The sequence below is a fragment of the Phascolarctos cinereus genome, unplaced genomic scaffold (genome assembly GCF_003287225.1).
Source record: "Phascolarctos cinereus isolate Bilbo 61053 unplaced genomic scaffold, phaCin_HiC Scaffold_4;HRSCAF=312, whole genome shotgun sequence".
In the NCBI taxonomy this organism is placed as follows: Eukaryota; Metazoa; Chordata; class Mammalia; order Diprotodontia; family Phascolarctidae; genus Phascolarctos; species Phascolarctos cinereus.
The window spans coordinates 5,229,993-5,251,336 of record NW_027555847.1 but is presented as its reverse complement, the minus strand read 5'-3'; the positions used below and the strand labels follow the sequence as shown (position 1 = coordinate 5,251,336).

At 49.4% G+C, this 21,344-nt stretch overlaps 1 protein-coding gene across 5 annotated transcripts in view; it reads left to right on the top strand.

The window, feature by feature from the left end:
• ELMO1 (engulfment and cell motility 1) overlaps positions 1-21,344 on the top strand; it is a 411,711-nt gene that overhangs the window by 34,308 nt on the left and 356,059 nt on the right. Inside the window, exon 1 of one of the 5 annotated variants that reach the window (XM_020964351.2) lies at positions 18,267-18,367. The exons of the other annotated variants lie outside the window; for them this stretch is intronic. The gene's annotated coding sequence lies outside the window, so the exon portion shown is untranslated. Of the gene's footprint in view, positions 1-18,266; positions 18,368-21,344 lie in introns of those variants that run through there. 5 annotated transcript variants of the gene reach the window in all.

Here is a 21,344-nt window from a genome sequence, read left to right as displayed (position 1 = left end):
CCAAAGGGAAGCCCCTGTTTTGATTGCAAGTGATGAATGTATGGGAGGGATTCTTAACAATATTGACAAGAACTGTCAGCAAAGACAAATAAACGCACATACAGGGTAAGGAGTTTAATGCTTAACAAGATACAGCAAAGACCTAAGCTCTGGCTCCGTGTCCCCTTCCTGGTCTGTCTGCAAGGCCACTCCTCCTCGTGTGTCTGCCTGTCCAGCTCTCTGTCTTCTGCCTCTCTTGGTCTCTCTGGGTCTCTGTCACTATGGCTCTCAACATTTTCCGTGTCCGTCTCTCTCTCTCCATGTCTGTCTGTCTCTCAGTCTCTGTGTCTCTCAGTCTCCGTGTCTCCATCTCTCCCTCTGTCTCTCTCTCTCTCTCTCTCTCTCTCTCCATATCTGTCTGTCTGTCTCTCAGTCTCTGTGTCTCTCTCATTCTCCATGTCTCTGTCTCTCCTTCTGTCTCTTTCTCTCTCCATATCTGTCTGTCTGTCTCTCGGTCTCTGGCTCTGTGTTTCTCTCATTCTGTCTCTCTCTCATTCTCTGTCCCTCATTCTTTCTATCTCTTTGTCTCAATCTATATCTGTCTCTTTCTAGTTGTTACCAAAATGTATCCAACTCTAACTCCTCTATCACTTCATGGAGGTCTTACCATATTACCTGGCAGAGACAAAAATTGTTTTCTAAAGACTGACTTCAAGTCTGTTGGTTGGGGAGTAGAAATAGAGCCAGAGACTGTTATCTCTGGTAAACTAGGGGTGAAGTCTTGGTGTCTGTTAATCTTGAGAAAAATGTCATGTCCCATACCTGGATTTCAAATGGTGCCTTCCTAAGTGCAAGCTGGGGGCGGGGCACCATGGCTAGATAGTGTTTCACCTGAAAAAAGAGGACTTTTAATGTTTGTCAGTGCTGTGCTATGCCAGCCAGGTGATCTTAGGCAGCCTTAAAGGGGACAGGATGACCAGGCCCAGGGAGGTGCTCACCCTACGACACCCTGAGCTGGTCAGATCATACCTGGAGTCCTGTGTTCAACTCTGGACATCTCAGGTTAGGAAGGGCATTGATCAGGTGCAGAGAATCCAGAGGAGGTCAGCCAGCATGGTGGAGGTTCTTGAGCTCAGGCCTTGTAAGGACCAGTGGAAGGAACTGGGAATATTTAGCCTAAAGAAGAGATGAAACTCAGGGAGCCAGAGAGGATATGCCCAATGGCTGTCTTCAAGTGGCTGAAGACTGTTGGAAGGGGGAATGAGCTGCTTCTGTTTGGCCCCAGAATGGAAATGGGTAGAACTTTGAGGTGGGCAGGTTTATACTGAATGTTGGGGAAACCTCCAACCAGGGCTTTTCCAAGTAAGAGTGGGGCTGATCATCCCCTCCCCACAACATGCCCACGGCTGGGGCCAGAGGGAGCTCTGAGATGCCCTGGGGGTCTTTTGGAAGACTCTACAATTCCGTGATTCCTAATGGCAATTCAGAGGTCCTGTGGACTCGTCTGTGAGTGTTGAAGTCTCGTTTCTGTATTTAAAAAAAACGCGGCTGAACCGGGCTGGGAGTCATGGAAATGCACCCACTGGCCAGCTCTTTAGCCTGAGCTGGTTCTGCCTGCCTCAGGCTCCACGCCTGCTCTCACAGGTGATTCTCCCTGCGACCTTCCTCTGGTACCCCAAGTTCAAGGGCTTTCCTGCCCTGACAGTCTGCCTCAGTGTCTGCGTCCTGGGCGAAGCTGGAGGCCGAGGTGCGAGAAGTGGAAGCTGCGGGTGCTTTGGCGCAAGCGTCTCACATCATGAGCCAGGATGACGGGGGAAATTACAGAACGCATCGGAAAGAGAACCCAGCAGCCCGGGATGGCTTGGTTTTCCCTGCACGCCGCTCCAATTTTAATCTTCCTTTTTGGAAGATGTTTTCTGGAGAACGTGGCCATTAAAGACCCACGGAAGTACCGAAGCGAGGCGCTAAAGGCAAGCCCTCCTTTCTGTTTATCGCACCTGCACAACACCAGCTGGACAACGAGAGCGGCCATTTGGGGGCGGAAGCACCGACCGCCTCTTCTCCACCCCAGCCCCGCCTGTTGGTGACCAGGATGGCGCCTCAGTCTTGTGCCTGAAGGCCGATGAACCTTGGGCCCGCCAACAGAGCGCTCAACAGAGACCAGCGAGCGCCCCACATCCCTCCTTCAGGGAGAGGCGCGCTGGTTTTCCTGTCTCTGTAACTGCTTGGTAAAGCATCCAAACGGCCCTGCCTGACGGCTTCTGATTTCTGGCCCCTGCCCCTGCCACGTCCTCCTGCACATTCCTTGGCCCCTGTACTGACATCAGTGTCCAGCTGCACAGCAGGGACAGAGAAGGGGATGATGGGTTTACAGGCTGTGGTATGTGCTTTATTCAGCTGAGGAAAAGAGGCTCTGTTGTTTTAAAGTCTCCATCTGGCCTTCCCTTTCCCTCTGACTCCTCACCCCAGACCCAATCCTGCATTTCTTGTCTCCCAGCATCCAAATAGAAAGCATATGTGGGGGCTCATCTGTCCTTCGTGGACAAACTGCTGTGATGAAGGGGTCCAGGTTCGAATCTCGGCTCCATCCCTTCCTTCCTTTGTGAAAATCAAGCAAGGTGTTTTGCATCTCCCTTTGTAATGACTGTATCTGCAAACATTGTGTCCAGCCCTGTGCTAGAGCTTGGGAATATGAGCAAGGCAGAAAGCCAGCTCATGACTCCAGGAGCTGATGGAGGAGATGAGAGAGAGAAATCAGGAGATACAAGATCAATGCAGTCAGGAGAAGGCCCCTTAGAAAGGCAGCCCTGGTAGCCGGGGACCTAGGAAATGGGCTTAGCTAAGGAGAGGGTGGGCTGCTCTCTTGGTCCCCACCTCTCTCCATCTTTCTCTCTCATGTTCACTGGGTACTTGTTACCCATTAGAGTGTGAGCTCCTTGCAAGTAGGGATTGTTCCATTCTTTGCACTTGACTCCCCAGGGTCTGGCATGCAGTAGGTGCTTAAGAAGTACTCATGGATTGGTTGATTCCATCTCTAAATCCAGTACATTGCAATCAAGACTAGGAATTGCTTCTTTTATTCCTCTAGTTCCTATTGACTCATTCACTCACCCATCTATCAGACATTTACTGAGTAAGGCCCTGGGGCTCCTTGCAGACCACCCCAAGACTTTGTCCTTTGGGACCCTGCAATCTTATGGTGGAGATCGGGCCTCTGGATAGGCATGACCAGGCTAAGGACTGTCTGGGAAACCACAGGAGAGAAGGGAAGAGAGGGACCTTCTGGCCAGCCGTGGGTCAGGAAGGCACCATGGAAAAGACAGTGTATGTGGGGGGGGCGGGGCTGGGGGGAATTTAAGATTGTTTGTTTGTTGTTCTTTGTACTTGGAAAGGACCCAAGTGACATCACTATGTTGGGGTCAAGGTACGGTGCGTCTGACTGGGGCTGATCAGACCAGTATGAGCTTGGAACGCTCTACCACAGGTCCAGCACGAGTAGGCCATGTGAACATTCAGGATGAATTCCCTAAATTGTGCATCACACATTTCTTTTGAACCACTGCAAGTCTGCTTCACTCACAGAGCACGACTAACACTGAAGGCCTTGGTCAGTTCCACAAATGTCGTGTCCAGACCTCTGTTCTGCTCCTGGCATTTCTCCTGGAGTTATCAGCCAGCAGACACTGTGATGACTATTCCTCAGCCCTTTCTGGCTCTCAGGTGAAGGATCAGCCTAGTAAGGAGGACTCTGGCAAGAATCTTGCCAGCAGTGACTAGGAGAGAGGACCCCCTGTGATGGTCACAGGACAACTCATTTCCTTTTAAGAAGAGTTAGGTTGTTCTCCTGCCAGGTGGACATCCTGACACAGGTACCTTCCTTGAACTAGTCCTAACCTGTTTCCCAGGCTTTAGGATGTTGGTGTACTCTCGAACCTTCCACCACAGCTTTCTGAGGCTCTATAGGTAGCGCTGGAAAGATCTTCATGGGAACATTTTGGCCCTTAGTGGGGCTCAGAGTGTGAACTTCCTCGTGTGTTTACACAGTCATCCCTTCAGCTCTTCCACCACCAGCAGTGATTGCCTCCTTCCTATGGCTGAGAGACTGTTGAAGGCTCAGCCAGGCTCCATCTTCCCTCAATCCATCTCTCTGTCTGTGGTCTGTCTTTAAGTCACAGAAATTCAGAGGTCAGAGGGACCTCAGCAGCCATCTGGTGCCCCCAAGGCTTGACCAAAAAAGCAGCCCATCAAGGCTTTGTCTGAAGACCTGCAGTGGCAAGCCTTCCAAAATGCCCCATGCACTTCTTCCTTCCACTCCTGGACACCTTGACCCATCAGGAAGCTCTTCTTGACCTCTAGCCCGGCCTGCCTTTCTTCAGCAGGCCCCACTGGCCCTCTGGATCTGAGGGGAGTAAACATAAGCCTTCTTTGGCAGCACTATCTTTAAGATCTTATAAAAAAGACCATACCATCTTCCCTAAATCATCTTTTATTCTCTGGGTAGAACAGCCCCAGATCCTCGTCCGGCATGGTCCTAAGGCCCTTTGCCTCTGGATACTCTCCAGATTTCTAGAGTCCTTCCTAAAATGAATACCCGCCCCAAGTATGGGCTGGAGGGAGAGGACAGTGGGACTCTTGCCTTATGTCATCTGGATGCTTCCTCTTCATGCAGTCTAGCCCTGAATCTCATTAACTCACCCCCTGCCAAACACACGAAATTTCCAGTGACGCCTCTCACTTTGCCCATCAGAACCAGGAAAACATGACTGAGGAAGTCCAGTTGATACCAGCGAGTGAGGTGAGCTTCTTGTCTTCAGAGAATCTCGAAGGGAAAATATGAGCTGGGACATGAGGAAGGAGAGTCCTTTGGCATGGGACGAAGGCATATTTCACGGGGCGCTGGAGAAGCTGGGCTTCCCGGGCAGCCCATTCAGTTGACCAACGAGGCTTCTTCCCCAGATCATTCAGGACAGTTTGTGGATGGGAAAAGCCATGGTAGGAAACATTCTTATTTCTCCGGTGACAAGGGGCAAAATCAAGGAATTCAGACATCCCCCACAATTTCTTTGTCATTTCTAAGCAGAGGACTCTGGGCCATCTGGCTCTTTCCTTGACTCCTCCACATTCAAGTCTCAATCAATGGCCAAGTCTATTGTGAGCTAGATGTGTGTATGAAGATTCCAGCTAGAGAGCTTGTGGCTGGAAAAAATAATGTAGGAATGGTCTTGAGCAGCTCCACGGTCCAGGGGGATGAGTCACGGATTTGAAACTGGAGAACCTGGGTTTGATTCTGAATCTACTGCTTCCTAGCTGGCCACTAACCAACCTCTCTGGGCATCAGTTTCCTCATCTGTAAATGGAAGGAGTCAGGCTAGATGACCTCTAGACTTTCAGCTCTGAATCTGTGATCTAAACCCATGGCTCCATGACAGAGGTGGATCCATTCATTGCCTCTGAAATGTACAACCTTTCCCAGGGCTGAGGAATGATGGTGAAATGGAGAGAGAGGACAGTGAGACTGATCCAGAGATATAGCCCTCCTCTGATACTCCAGGGCACCTGGGATCTCGCCAAGGTAGGTAGTCTCTCCAAAGATGGCGATGGCAGCCCATCTCTGCCCTCCACTCATGAGGGATTCTTGTCCCCATACTTCCATATAGTTACCTCAGGCAGTCCTCACTTTCTGCTGACTTTGAGATGAAGACAGTGGAAGGGACATAGGAAACACCCCCATTGTCCCAGTCTCTGGACAGGTGAGCAGGCCATCTTCTTTGAGCTTATATTTCTTTGATGGTGCCTTTGACATATGCTTGGTCTCTGGACAGCTTAAAAGTCACTAGGCTGGGACAGCTAGGTGGTGCAGTGGACAGAGCACCAGCCCTGGAGTCAGTAGGACCCAAGTTCAAATTTGGCCTCAGACACATAACACTTACTAGCTGTGTGACCCTGGGCAAATCACTTAACCCCATTGCCTAGAAAAAAACAAGACAAAACAAAAGTCACTAGGCTGCTTAACGAAAGCAAAGTCCTTTGACAGATAGACAGTGTTGCTGCATTTCCTAGTGAGCACTTATATCCAGCATCTTAGAACGAATCCTCTTCGGATTTGGAGAGAGGATTGTTGGCCCATTATGGGCCTACATATAAGGTATGGGATGAGAAAAAGAAGTTCGTGGTTTCTTGCCAGGAGAAATTAGGTTTGATGTAAGTCTAGACATAAGGAGGAATTTCCTAATAATGAGAGCTGTGTCAGATTCCCCCAGCTTCAGGTGGCAGTGAGCTCCCTGTCACTGGGGGTCTCTAAGAAATTGAAATAATATTTGTAAAAGACTTAGGACCGTGTCTGGCTCATAGTAGGAGCTTAATAAATGTTTGTTCCCTTCTGCTGCTCCTTTTCCCCCTTATGGACAAAAGTCAGATGAGCCCTTATTGGAGAGCATGAGTGGAAAAGGTCCCTTCAGGTGTGGGTGGGGCCCCTTCAGGTAGGGACCCTCCCATTTCTGACATTCTGGGGTTCTGGGACTCTGGGTCGGCCAGCGGCTGGAGCAACGAGTACAGTGTCCACCAGTCGTGCTGGGGATATGGAGAACTCCAACATGCAGGGGTCCTGATGAAGTGAGACCAGCGATAGGAGCCGGGGTCCCTGAATGAGCGCTGACTGTTGGGCAGCATGTGGTACAGCCATGCCTGCAATGCCATGCTGTCCGCTTTCCATCCTGCAAACAAGGCAGAGTCTGCGCAAGGGCTTACAGCAAGTATGCCAAACCTGTGTGTTCTTTCAGGGGAGCTCTCCAGGCTGGAGACATACCAGGGCATTGTGTGAGTGGCTAGTGTTTGTCATCTGTGGAACCACGTAACCACGGACACGCTTGTGACCCACAATTGGTGATGTGTCCTCCCAAAGAACGAGCAAACTGATCTTACTGTGGAGAGAAGGAACAGCCCAGAGAGTTTCTCTTAGTCTCTGCCTCATTTTCCTTCTGCCTTTTCTTTATTTCTCCTTGTGGCTTTTAGATAATTAACAAACTTCAGATAAGCGAATGTCCCCCAGGAGTTACATTTGGTGATGAGCACTAAGCTTCTTTGCATGCTGAAGGAGCCAGAGCTAGCATTTTGCTATTTACCTCTAGCCTCTTGTGTGATGGTCCTTGCAAGCTCTGGGCAGAGGACATCCTTGGTATCACTGGATTTAGCGAGAGGCAGGACCTTGTAGATCACCTCATTTTACAAAGGATGACACAGATCCAGAGAAGACAATCAACTTTTCCAAGGTCACACAGCAACAGCAGAGAGAGGCTTTGAACTCACTCACCCTGTCCCCCCCAAGCTGCTTCATGCTGTTGTCCGAGAGGTGGTCTGGGGAAGAAAACTGTTTACTGATCCCGCTGGATCAACCTCTAGAAAATGGGTTTCACTGGGGTATGTAAAATAAAGGCTGCTGCTTGATCATTTCCAGGATTTGCTCCCGATAATGAAAGCCTCTGATTGTGGCAGCTGTGGCTTAGTGGTTAGAGCACTGATCTTGGAGTCAGGAAGACCTGAGTGCAAGTCTAGCCTCTACCACTAGATGTGTGATCCTAGGAAAGTCACTTATGCCTCAGTAAAATGGGGCTAGTAAGAGTACTCCCTTCACAGTGGTTTTGAGGAACAAATGAAAATCTTAAAAAGCATCGTGGAAATTCTGGCTATTGTTTTCACCGCGTACATTGTGTCAGGCCTGGGGAAACAAATGAAGACCGAGGTGAATGCCCCTAACCATATTCAAGTTCATTAGTGGCTGGTAATACTTATCCTTGAATCTCTCTTATTTTTCTTCACCTGAACCGCTGATGGAAAGGAGTCACTGAATAAATGAATGTTTAAAAGCCCCAAAGAGATCAGCAGATCTGAGGAGAGAGGAGGCAGGAGGTTGGGTGATGCCTCTGTTTTCTCCTGCTGGGCTCCTTCCAACTGCTGCCAATTCCACCATCTTCCCTAGTGCCTGCTCATTGCAGGGCCCTGCACTTCATTCTGCGGCTTCGGAGGCAGAGGCAACCCAGTGCTAGCCCTCTTGGAGCTTGTTATCAAAAGGAGGAAGGATACAACATCTACACCGTGACTGGGCACATGCTCTGGGCATATGTGAGCAGGGGAGTGCCAACTCAGCCGGGCACCTGGGGAGGCTTTCAGGGGCGGTGGCACTGGAGCTCAGCCTTGAGGAGAGAAGGATTCCAGCAGATGGAAAATAAGCCAAGGGAGGTCGTGTTCTAGGCATGGTGGATGGACGAGAGGGTTGGGCCAGCTTGGGGAGCATCTAGTGGGTGAGAGGGGCTGGATGTTGTATGTTTGAAGGGGAGCAATGGGAAATGAGCTGGAAAGATGGGTTTGAGCTAGACTGCAGAGGGCTTTCAGAGCCAAGCTATGGAGCCTACCCACACGTTTGTGAGCAGGGCAATGGCATGTGAGACCTGTTCTTTGGGTAACCAGTGTCTGCGGGAGGACGGATGCGAGGCTGGAGGACTGGAGGCAGGGAGACCAGTGAGGAGGCTGTTACTGTGGTCCAGGAGAGAGGTAGTGATTGAGGGTGGGCAGTAGCTCTACGACCAGAGCTGAGGGATGTTGAGCATGGTCAGCATTTGTCAACTAATAACTGACAATAATAATACCTATCATTATGTTGCACTTTAAGGTTTTTTTGTATATTAAGTCATTTAATCCTTATAATAACCTTGAGAGGTAAGTGCTATTATTATCCCCATTTTATAGAGGAGGAAACTGAGGTACATAGTAGCTAAGTAACTTGCTCAGGGGTCACACAATGTTGGGGCAGGATTCAAATCTGGGTCTTCTGACTCCCAAGGCTTAGGCTTTTTTTCACTGTGCTAATTGCACGTAGCAAGGGTGTTGAGCCATTGTTATTGAGAAGATGGTGGTGTTAGCAGTGATTAAACAGGGAAGTCCAAGAATTGGAGAATTTTAACAGGGACATCGACTTGCTGAGATTGCGGTTCTGGTGGGACATTTAGGTGGGACAATCCGAGATGTGGCACGGGGCCTCAGAACTGCGGCTGCGGATGTGGGTTTGCACATAACATTTTGGTCATCAGAGCCATGGGAGTGGGTGAGGACGCTCCCACTCAGTGGGCGGGAAGAAGGGAAGATGTTCTTGATCAGTCATTTCAGTCGTGTCTGATACTTCATGACCGCATTTAGGATTTTCCTGGCAGAGATACTGGAGGGGTTTGTCATTTCCTTCTCAGACTCATTTTACAGATGGGGAATTGAGGCAGACCCAGTGAAGTGACTTGCCTAGGGTCACACAGCTGGTAAGTACCTGAGGCTGGATTTGAACAAAGGAAGATGAGATGTCCTGATCTCAGGTCCGGCGTTCTGTCCATTGTACCACTACAATTCATCAACGGGGAAGGAGAGGTTACTGCTGTCACTTCCCTTTGATCTGTCAGCCCTGGAGACAAGGAGTATGTTTCCCTGTAATAGACAAATGACAGCAGAATTCCATGACAAAAATAACTTAGAAATATTGTGCATTTTGTTATGCTTTGTCAACAAGGAGGGTCCTTTCAACTAACTATCTTTCTATCTATCTATCCCCAAGTCTAGGGGCAGGGGGAAGTGGGGGGAGCATTGAAGTGAAGATAAAGTTTACAGGATCAGTCTGTGTTAGAAGAATGTATACATGTTACGTCAGTCAATAAGCCTTTATTAAGCACCTTCTACAGTTCTCCTGAGCAGCTAGGTAGAGCAGTGGATAGAAAGCTGGGCCTGGAGTCAGGAAGACCTGAGATTTGGCCTTAGACACTAACCAGCTGTGTGACCTTGGATAAGTCACCTCACCCTGCTTGCCTCAGTTTCCTCATCTGTAAAATGAGCTGAAGGACATGGCAAACCAATACAATATCTTTGCCAAGAAAACCCTAAGTGGGGTCACAAAGAGTTAGACATGACCAAAATGAGTGAACAATGTTTCCCCTGATGGATTGTAAGCTCCTGGAGGGCAGGAGTTACTTTGTTTCATCTTTGTTTCCTCGGTGCCTAGGATATCCTGTGGCACATAGCAAGAGCATGATACACATTTGTCAATTGTTGGATTGAAAAGGCCTTTGAAGAAGTCGCTGGGGGAGTGAACACTGGCTTCTCTGGGCACCCAGGACAGCTCTCAAAGGAAAGTGATCAATCACAACTCGCCCCTCTCCCAAAGGCTCTGATGGTGTTTATCCTGGAGCTACAATGGCATCTTAGGGCTCCCCCTCCCACACTATCCTCCCCATGAAGTAAGTCTCTCCCGGGAAGGCTGATGGTGCTGGCTCCCACTCAGGCCTGCTCTTCATACTCACTCAGCCAGCAGTTGGGAGATGATCTTGGCTGCCTTCCTGTTGTGTCTGAAGGGAGAAGGTTGGAGAGGAGGATGGTGCTGGCCACTTGAAGCCGCCAGGATGGCCCAGCCTGGGAGAGGCCCCGGGCAGCCAACACAAACCTCTCCGCCTTCCCAGGGGTGCCCCAAGGGGCTGGCTGCCCACGAGGCTGATTTATGCTGGTGTTTTGTTTGTTTGGGTTCCAGTGTTGTGTTTGTATTTTTAAAATGCTAATGGAATTTTACTTGTAAATGAGAAGATAGTTCTTGCTTTACTCAGAAGAGGTGCAGTGGAAAAAAACTTGGAATTTGGAGTCAGGAGACCTGGGTTCCAATCCTTTTTTTGGCACTTCATGTTTGTGTGTCCTTTATCTCTCAGTTTCCCATTCTGGAAAATGATAGGGTTGGCCTCAAAGACCTCTGAGATCCCTTTTGGTTCCAAGGCTGAATGAATAGAGATCTGAGATTCCCCTGGACCTCTAAGACAGTTGAGTGAGATGGGCTCCTCTTTCTTTTGGTTTACTGACTTGGCTTAAGACCCAGATTTTACAGAGCTATGAACACCAGGAGTGGCACAATTTGAGCTTAATGCCCCCAGCACAGTGTCATCCAGAAACAAGGGCCTTTGAGGGCCTCACCATCCACAGGGAGTCCTTGTCCCACTTGCACTCCCTGCTCAGTCTCCATCTTCACGGGGGGGTGGGGCACAAGCACCTGTGGCGAATGTGCTCCTGCCTGATTCATGCCTTGTCTAGTGCCAGGCTTCTCCTGTCTTGATGCCCTTCAAGGAACTTGAATGATTGGGCTATGTGGATGGGAGATACCATGTTGGTTGAGAGTATTCAAGAGAATGTCTCCTGGTGTTATGTAACTTTGAGACATGGAACACAATGGTCTCTGAAGAACTGAAGCTCAGTGCCATTGGAAAGATGCATGGTGGGAATGAACAGGCCGCTCCATGGAACCAAAGGGAACATTGAAGATCAGGAAATATGTGAGCACAAAAGAAAATGGGGTGGCCATGTAGTGAGAGGGAGAGATGAAAAGCGGGTGGCTAGAGAGCCCACTGGCATCCTCACAGTGTCAGGAGAGGAGGAGGAAGACCTCTAGCATCTCAGTACATCCCTATGATGGTGGTGAGCCTGGAAGAGGGCACGGACAAGAATCTCTGGGATGATGGGCTGAGATCTGTGTCACTGGAGAGGACATCCACACTGAGGAAATCACAGAAATCTAAATTTGAGTATTTTTGTGTCCTAATCCAAATACCAATAAGAAACTTCATTAAATTAGCTAAAGTGATAACATAGGTTATATGGAAGAAGAACTCACCAAGGAGTTCACGGGGAATTAGGAAGGAAAATGAAAGGAAGTGGGAACTTGCCATTCTGTGTTATTGTTAAGCCCTGCTCCAAAGTGGTGATTATTGATGGTATCTGCTGCTGTAGAAAAACCCAAGAAGTAGATAAATGGAACAGAATAGATTGTCCTGAAGAAGAACCAAGACACCCAAGAGGCCCATATTGGACAAACCCAATGTTAGAAAACACTGGGAAAGAAAGCAATTCACTCTATTTGTCTGGAAATAACCGACTTCATTATGGTGAGTTATGTCGTAATCATCTTAGATACAGCATTTATCGGGTGCTCATTAGATGTCGGGCACTGTGCTGTGCAGATGCAAGCAAGCGAGACAGCTCCTGCCCTCAAGGAGCTCGTGTTCTAACAAAGGGAGTTGAAATGTGTGTACTTGGAGGTGGCCAGGAAGTGGTGAGGAAAGCCCTGGTTGTGGGCTGGTGAAGCTGACCAGATAACCCAGGGCGGAGCCGAAGTTTGCTGGGTCAGGATGGGGGGGTTGGGGAGATAAATGATGATGGGTGGAGAAAGCAGACTGAGGCAGTGGCTACAAAATATGATGGACATTTGCTTTGGGCAAGATAAAGAGAGAGCAGGGGGATGCAGACACTCAGAACATAAGCTCCCTGAGGGCAAGGACCCCTTCCTTTAAATATCTCTTTGTATTTCCAACATCTTACACTAACTTAATAGCTAGGATAGCTGCTTAATCAAGGCTTTGTGAATGGAATTCAAATTGGATAGTGGTCCGGGGGAAATGGGCTTGGACCCAGCTCTAATACTATAACAAGTGTAGATAGATAGGAGTCTATCTGAGACTGAGCAGGAGGGTGTTCCAGGTCTGGAGGACTGTGTGAGCGAAGGCAACAAGGAGGGAATAGTTGGGGGGGGGACAGGCAGGGACTGACTTGACTAGAGCAGAGGTTGCTGTAGACTTGGGAAGAGCCTCAGGCACAGACCAGCTGTGACCCTGGGGAAGTCCCTTCTCCCCTGTGAGCCTTAGTTTCTTCCTCTGTAAAATGGGGATAATAACAGCATCGACTTCAAAATATTTTGCAAACCTCAAAATATTACATTAATGTCAACTATCACCATCATTACTATAGTTATGGTGAGTAGTGGTAAGAAATAAAGTTGAAAAGGACGGGTGGATTGCAATTATGGGGAGCCTTGTAAAGCACTAGGAGAGCTTGGACTGGATGCAGTGAAGAGTCAAGAGCCATCATCGGGTCAAGCTCGTGGGTAGTGTGGAGGAAGGAGTGTTTAGAGAGTGTAGCTAGAATGAGGAAGTACTTGGGATAGACTAGAGAGACAGAGTGGGCAAGAATCTGTCTTTATGGGAGATGTATGCAATTGATATTATAGGAATGGAGAGGAATCTATCTCTTTCCAATTGGAGAGATGGGGCTGGGGTGGAATTACATGGATGTGTAGGGGTGTGTGTGTGTGTGTGTGTGTGTGTGTGTGTGTGTGTGTGTGTAAATGGGTAATGTCACTGAGCTTCTCTCCCTCTTCTTGTATATATTACACATGATTGTGCATGTGTACACGTGTACATAGATGGTTTCTCCCCATCAAGCCCAATTTCTGAGCAGTGAGCATTGTCATCCACTTTGTGTTTCCTGGTATGAATGGTCAGACTCACGTTTTTGTCACTGCTATACATTTTGATGAGGAGCTGTTGTAGCATTCTTGAGTTCCGGGCAGCTAGTGCTACCTCTGCCAGTGATAGGGTGTCTCTGATTTGGCCTCACTTTGCACAGCCTTTCATCTTCCTTGACATCTTTGACCACACCCTTAGCCATCCTGTTTTATACTGCACTGGATGTCAACATCCAGGGGCTGGCGATCAAAATTGACCTCATCTGTAAAACAGTAGTGTTGGACTCGATGACCTCACAGGCCACCTCTAGGTCTTAAATCTAGGATTCTATGTCTTCATGTGATCATATTATCAAGGCCATATTTAAATTCTTTCTCTAGTGTTGGCTGTAGAGAGCCTGTGAACTCCTTGAGAGCAGGAACTGGATTTTGCCTTTCTGTGTATCCCCACCACTGGGCACAAAGCCTGGTACACAGTAGGGCTTAATAAATGCTTGTTGATGACTTGGTGCCCAGTATTCTGGCAATGAGCCATGCAGAGAGTGTGTAATAAATTACCCTGCTTAGTGTGGAAGGTGAAGGTAGGGATGTCATTGCTATAGGGAACACTGAGGTCCATTGCTCCCCCTCCTTTGGGCTTTTCCCTGGGAAGGAAGAAAGCAGCAGCTCTTAGGATTCCTAAGGTTTTCTTTGACTCAGGCAACCAGTGCTGTAATCAAGAAATGAACAAGTATCAGTGCCCATTGGAAGCTTGCTAGGAAAGCAGAGAACTAGCCTCGGATGTCGAGTAAGGTTGCTTGCTTGTCTTGCTCGCCCTTAAAAAGTCTTGGAGGATTTTGCTCTTGGTATGGAGAGACCTTTTTTCTCTGCCTTTTGCTACTCTCCTGTGCTTACCTGGAGCCCAGAATAGGAGAGATTCTTAAAGCCAATACGAAGGCAAAGATGAACGATGGTGGAATCCATGTGAATCCTTTACAGGCTGATGTGCGCGAGGAGGTCTGACTTTCTAGAGGCTGCCCTGGCAAGGGGTGGGGACAGTTGTTTTTTAAGGGTGGGCAAGACCTGCAGATTTTAAAGTCTAGGTGGAATCCATCAGCTCTTTGACTGATCGCAGACCTTCCCTATGTGCTCATCATGTTTGTAGAGCTCAGGACTCTCTGGAGGGTTGGCTCAGCATGTCTGAGTCTTCTGTCATGGGGAGCTGTCATTATGAAGAGTTCTCATCCTCTTTTCTTCACATGTAATTTCCTAATGTAGGAGGAAGTCCACCGTGAAGGCAAATGTTCCTTTTTCCTGGACACAGTCAGTCTCTCCCTCCCCCAGTAGTTCTGCCCGAATCTAAATCTGAGCACAGACTATGTTTGACATTGTTGCTTGAGTTTGTGAAACATGATCCTGGCTTAGAGAGGAGGGTGGGGAGGGGTAGGAGACAATGCAAGGGGTGGTTAGTTTCATGGGGAACATGCTGTAAACGGTTAAGAAGCCAAACAGTCTGACAGGGGCTTTCGGTGGTGGCTTCGGGTCCTTATATTATTACATAAAAATCCTTGGTTGAGCCATCATTGTGGGGGTATGCATAGTTTTGCGGTATAAAGTTGGTAGTGTTTTTTTTTTATTCCTGAAATAAGATACTTTGGATACAGGCTTAAATTCACCCTAGTTACTAACTCATCTCCTCATTTATTTTTTCAGTGAGTGGTACAGACCTTCATTGAGAGAATCTTTGTTCTACCCATAACCGGGCTATCAAGTTAACAAAGAGGAGTTAGTAACAGTGTGGATGTAGACGGCTCTGCCTAACCTATCATGAGGTTTTTGATCTACAGCCAGTCAATGACAAGCCTAGTGAGCTAACAAAGAGAACACAGTAATGGGTAGGTTTAGATGGGGCTTGGCCTAACCTGTCATTAAGTACTGTTTCAGGACTTGGGTTTGCTTCTTACTCCCTGTGTGACCTTGGGCAGGTCATTTCTCTTTCTTGGTTCTCTGTTTCCTCATCTGTAAAATGCAGGAGTGGTACTAGATGCCCCTTCAAGTCCCTTCTGTTCTAAATCTCTGTTTCTGTGGTCATTCCTAGAAAATAAAGCAAAGCAAAACCTTTCAAAGCACATGCTGCTCTGGGATAGCCATGGACTGAACAGGGCAGTGAAGTGGATGAAGTGCCGGATAGGGAGCCAGGTACATCTGGGCTCACAGCCTGTCTCTAAGGCTTCCTGGTGATTCTTGGGGCAGGTCTCCTAACTTCATGGAAACCCTTTCCTCATCTGTAAAGCAATAGCACCATCTTGGCCAGGTTGTTGGGATGATGAGAGAAGGAACGTGTGTAAGTAGCTGTCCTCTGATGTCTCCCTTGGCTGGCCTTCAATTTCTTCATCCATGGAGGTAGTTCTCCACTTGCATGACTTTTTGTTTTCTCTTTTGAGCTTGTACAGGAATAGAGAAGACAGAAATAAGGGAGAAGTATTGCGGACCACGTGGTGCCTAGCACGTAGTAGGGGTTTAATACTCATTGATCAATTGCACCTGAGAAATGAAGTGTTAATCCCTCCCCCCCCCCCCGCCTTTGCAGTGTTTCCCCAGTTTTCTCCTAGTTATCAAGTCATGGAGTTGAAAGGGACCTTCTTTCTCCTACTGCCTACCCTCCGACTCAGGGCAGGAATCACAAGTCGTCCCTGAGAAATGGGCATCTTGTCTCTACTTGAATACTTAAGGAATGTGGACTGTCTAACAAAGCATTCTTTTCCAGTTAGTTGTGTAATTGCTTTATTGAACTGAAATTCATTGTTGTTGCCATTCTATTGGTTCAGTTGACCCCATGTATTCACAAAACTGTAGCCAAAGGATTTCCGCACTGGTAGGCCAAGACCCTCGTAACTGCTAGAGAGCCCCTTCCCCCTCAAGCTATGTCAGCCACAGAGAGATGTCAGCTTGGATGAAGCACCTTAGTGAAGAGAAGTGGTTAGAAATAGGAAGGAACCAAGGTGCTAATTTTACTTAGCCAACAGAAAGGAGAAGTGATAAGTCTTGACCACACTGACTGAGGCCCTTGGCTCTTGGCTCCTGAAGCCTTTGAGATACCCCAGTACATAGAGAAGAGAGCCTTCTTTCCTTCCTAGACTTCTCTTTCCTGTGTGTACCATGGGACAGAGTCTCCTGAACCTCTGACTTCCACTCCCCACTCCCCTCCCTGCAGCCTCCCCTGGATGCTCAGCTCACTGTAGCACAGGAACTCCAAGGGCAACCACTGGAGCCTGGGCTCAGTGCTGGGGAGAGAAGGAATGGAAGCCTCAGAGGCACAGCCTGAGGTGGCCCCCCAAGGTCAGCTGGGACCCTGGGTCAGGACCTCCAGGGAGGACTGGGCTATGCCCACTGCCCAGCTAGCTAGAGCTAGAAAAGAACCCCTGGGCTTGCATCACGGACACAGTTAGAGAAAAACACTGAATGAGGAACGAGGCTGATGGCTGAGGGGGGAAGAAACTGTTCCTTTTTCTGTTTTCTGTCTGAAGCCCCAGGGGACAACAACCACGAAGCCAGCTTAGCTCTTCCCCTGGACCAAGCCCCTTCTCTGCCTCCCTTCCCTGCCCCTCAAAACAAGCAGCATTGTGATGACTTTTGGGTTCTTTAGTTCCTCATGAGGCTCAAACGAGAGGAGCTGTAGTGTACTTTACCAACCTTGCAATGCTAAAGACGTTAGTTATTATCATAATTATCAACAGAGGGCAGTTAGATGGCCCAGGGGATGGAGCCCCTGGAGTCAGGAAGACCTCAGACACTTCCTGGCTGTGTGACCCTGGGCAGTGACTTCACCTCTGTCTGCCTCGGGCTCCTCATCTGTAAAATGGGGCCAATAATAGCCCCTATCTTGGACTGTTGTTGAGGACCAGATGAGGTAATTGTAAAGTGCTTAGCACGGTGCTTGGCACAAGGGAGACACTATATCAGTGTTAGCCACATCCATGTGTCCTGTAGCACACGGCACCTCCCCATAGCCTCAGCTGGGACCCTGGAGCCCCTCAGCCCCAGAACGTTGGTCTCTAATTGGGGAATTGTGCAAAGTGATTGCTGCCTTACCCCTTGCCAAAAGAGATCTGGGCAGGCTCATCCATGGTTGAAATAAATAGCCAGCATCTTTGCATTGCTAGGGGTTTGCAAAGTGCTTTCTGCGTGTTGTCACATCTTATCTTTGCAAAAAACTCTGAGAGCTAAAGGCTCTTAGTCGTCTCATTTTTTACAGATGGGGAAACTGAGGCTGAGAAACTAGCCCAGGGTCACACAGCTAGTGAGTGTCTGGAGTCCGGGTTTGATCTTAACATGCAGCTGCTGTCTGGTCTCCGAGGCCAGGCTCATCAGCCCAGGGTATAGGATTGACTGAGTAGTAAAGATGAGTCCGGATGACCTCTCTGATTCTCCAGTGCTGGGCCACTTCTTTCAGCTCCGAGGCAGGGTTCTGATGCCTTCATGCTGAAGAGCTGGTCACACCATCTCAGAGTCCCAGGATCTCAGAGCCAGGAAGGGCCTCGGGATGTGACAAGTCAGGCCCTTGTCTGCATCAGACTCTCCTTGAAAACACCCCCACCTCTGCTTGCAGACGCCGGGACTGGGAGCTCACCACTTTCCTTGCCCAGAGTCCAGATTCCCTTCTGCCCACAGCTCTGAGCTCTCCCGGCCCCCTGGCGAGCATGGATGGGGCACAGGAAAAGGATGGTGCTGCTGTGGTGTGTCTCTGGGGAGGAACGGGGAGTTACCACACTGGAATGGTGGCTTTTCTCCAAGGAATGAAAGAGAACAAGGACGAACTAATTGTGAAAGTTTCTTTGTTATCTGTTTGGCCTGCATCTGCCATCCGGGGCCAGCCCACTTTGGAGAAGAGAAAAAGGGAGGTCAGCATAGAATTACGGAAGGGCCCTGTGCCCTTTGGAGCAGGTGGGGCCTCCCCAGGTAGGGTCTCCTGCGAGCCTGGGGCTTAGCCTGATGCTTCGGTTCTCCTTGGACTATCCATGCTTGCTTCAGACACCCCTGGTGGGGGCTGAAGATCTCCGATGAGCCCAGAGGCTGGGCCCGGGGGCTCCCAGTGACAGCTGTGTAAGTGACTGCTTCTATCCCCAGGGATGGACTGTAGGCCTCCATTCTGCCCAGAGGCAGGGGCCCCAGGGCCTTCTGTAACAGCTGGCTAAGGGGCTACAGGTTTCCTCTCTCCAGACTGAGGGCAGGGCCTGCAGGCCCTTGGTCTAGGCTTGGGAGCTAGCTATGTATAGCCCCTTCTGTCTCCAGGGATGGGCTTCAAGCTTCCACTTGGTACAGAATCAGCACTTGGGGGTTTTCCCTACCTCCTTCATAGCTGCAGGGAACCTGCATCTCTCCAGGTAGGCGGCCCCTGGCTTCTCTTTATCCCTCACCTTTAATAAGAACTTTGTAGTCTGGTGCTCATGTACTTTCGCAATTTCCAAAATTACAGTGGAGAGGTAGGTGTCTATTGTGAATGTTTCCAGCAAATTGGGTTTGAAGAAAAGTCTGGTGCTGGTGGGTTGTTAACGTCATGGTTACGCAAGGCAAGGTGGCCCTGGGTGTCCTGATTGGGGGGTGGGGGAAGGGGGGGCAATTGACCCGAACTCCTAGCCATTTGGGACTGAGAGAAAGATGATGGGACCAGGGAGGAAAAGGGGATTCCCATGCAGATGCTGCAAAATCAATCATCAATCTGCATGCCTTTATTATGTGGCTGCTGTGTGCCAGGCACCGTGCTGGGTGCTGGCAAGGTGACAGGGAGGCAGTAACAGGAGACGGGGCGATGGGTTTCTGAGAGAAGGAGACAGGTGATGGTTGTGGGGCTCATGTAGGAGATGCCCACAGGAAAATTCAGCTGGGACACACCCACTGAGGAGTGCTGCTCTCGGGCCTCCTGGGCTGGGAGGGGCCTCACCGGCATCAAGCCAGACCCCCTTGGTTTTTGCAGAATCTGAGCCTTGGAGATTATAGGATGTGCCAAGGCTGCTCAGGGAGCGTTAAAAAGTTCTCCTCGAACCTAAGTCCTCACACCAAGAGCCGCGGTTTTTTTCCGTCTATTAATTTGCCTCCCCCCCACCCCATTTTTCCTGGTTCCTGTTGCCCCCTACCACGGGGAGCAGCAGAGGCGGAGCTCTTTCTGCCATCTTGACTCTTAATCCTGTTCGTCCCTCAGGCCTAGTCTTGGCCTGAAGAGCATTTGACGCCCACCTTGGCTCAAGGAAAGCGGAGGGCCGCTGCCCCTTGGGAAGGCTGGCAGGGAGGGCGGGTTCTGGGCTGGAGAAACAGCCCGAAGCTTTGAAATTGGATTTTCCAAACATTCCCCTGGTTTGGGTTTTTTTAAACTTGCCACTGAGCTTGGGAGAGTCTTTACACACAAGTTATTGTGGCTTTGTTTTATTTTGGGCTGGGGTCTCCTGTGAGCCTTTGAAAGGAAGCCCGAGGCAGAGCCGGTGGCAGAGGGAGCAGAGCCAAGAGGGAAACATCCGAGGGGAGGGTCTTGGTCCCAGCGACACAGTACAGATCCCAGGCTTGGGGGGTCTGGGGGCCACAATTAGGTCTCTCTAAATGGCTGCGGGGAAACCGGAGCTTGGGCCTTTCTGTCTGGGGATTGCTGGCCTAGTATTAACGTCCAGACAGTCGGGTGTGCCCCAAGGCTCCAGGCTGAGGTTTGCTGGTATGCCTGGGTCCCTGAATCCAGCCACCGCTGCCCCTCTCCGGGGGTGTTTGCCTTTAAAAATAAGTCCGGCGCACCTCTTTTCTTCTCTTCACTTTATTGTCTGTGTTCGGCAGTGTGCTACTGAGATGGTGATGAGAACAATAGTTGTGTAGATACTAGCATAGTATGCATAACGCTCCAAGGTTAATACATGAGCGTACGCATTTACCGCGCAATTTCGGATTCACGAAGGGCCTTATCAATATCATCTTGTTTGATCAGATGCTGTTTGGAGGATCCACATTTTCCAGATAAGGAAACTGAGACTGAGTAAGGTTCAACAACCTGCCTGAGGCAGCATTTGAACTCAGATCTTTCTGGTTCTAAGGCCAGTGCTCTATCTGCTGCAGCACCAGCTGGCTGCATCGCATAGCAGTGGTTATGTGCATCAGCTGGAGGGCCGGAGACTTGGCTCAGGGAGCATCCCTGAAAGCTGGCTCTTGTTCGTTGGAAGAGCTGCTTCAGTAAGCGCTGCTGCCCACATGACTGGTGTCTTGATGGGTGTTTGGGAATATTGGAGATAATTGAGAGAACGTATAGTTCTCAGGGCAGTGAGAGCTTTCTAATGGTTCTCGCAGTTCCTCTGTCTGCGGGGGTTCTGTGACGGGCTGGGTGATGGGCGGCGGTCACTCAGGACCAGCCCAGTGAGTCTTGACAGGCCACCCATCTTTGAAACATGGCAGCTCAGGGAGGGCAATCCCTATTTATCTGGCAGGCTGGGGGCTGGGGGGGCGGGGCACTGCTCCGTGTTTAAGAGGAACAGAAGCTGCCACAATGGCCTCTGGTTCTGGTCATGGGCCCACCCTGCCGAGGGACTCTCAGAGCCCTGGGGTAGTGTAGCGATGCTGCCGGGCCATCAGTGAGCACCTGGACTTGGACAGTCTAGGAAGCTTCCTTCTCTCTGCAGCCCTTGAATCCAGTTATCACCATTTATTCCCCTGACCCTGACGCCCTGAATCCTTTTAGCAATGGTGCCTTTAAGAACCTGAAAGGGAACACACTTTGCTAGTCAAAATTTCGGGATAAATGGCACTTAGCTTTACCAAGTTGGCCTGGATGTATGGAGTTTTAGAAGAAGGTGGGATTTGAACCCGCACAGAAGGGAAATCTCTACTTCATGGGTTTATTTTTTTAAGTTTTGTTCATTTATTTTTTTACCCCAAAATCATCTCTCCATCTTCCCCACCCCCTTGCAAACAGAGGAAAAGCATTTAAGCAAATCCTAGGGACCAGCAACCCCCTCGTGACATTCTGTACCAATCTCTCCTTTCACGTCTGTGAACCAAGATTGGTCCTTGAATGGAGTCTGAGAACAATCACCCACTGGTGGGGTTTTCA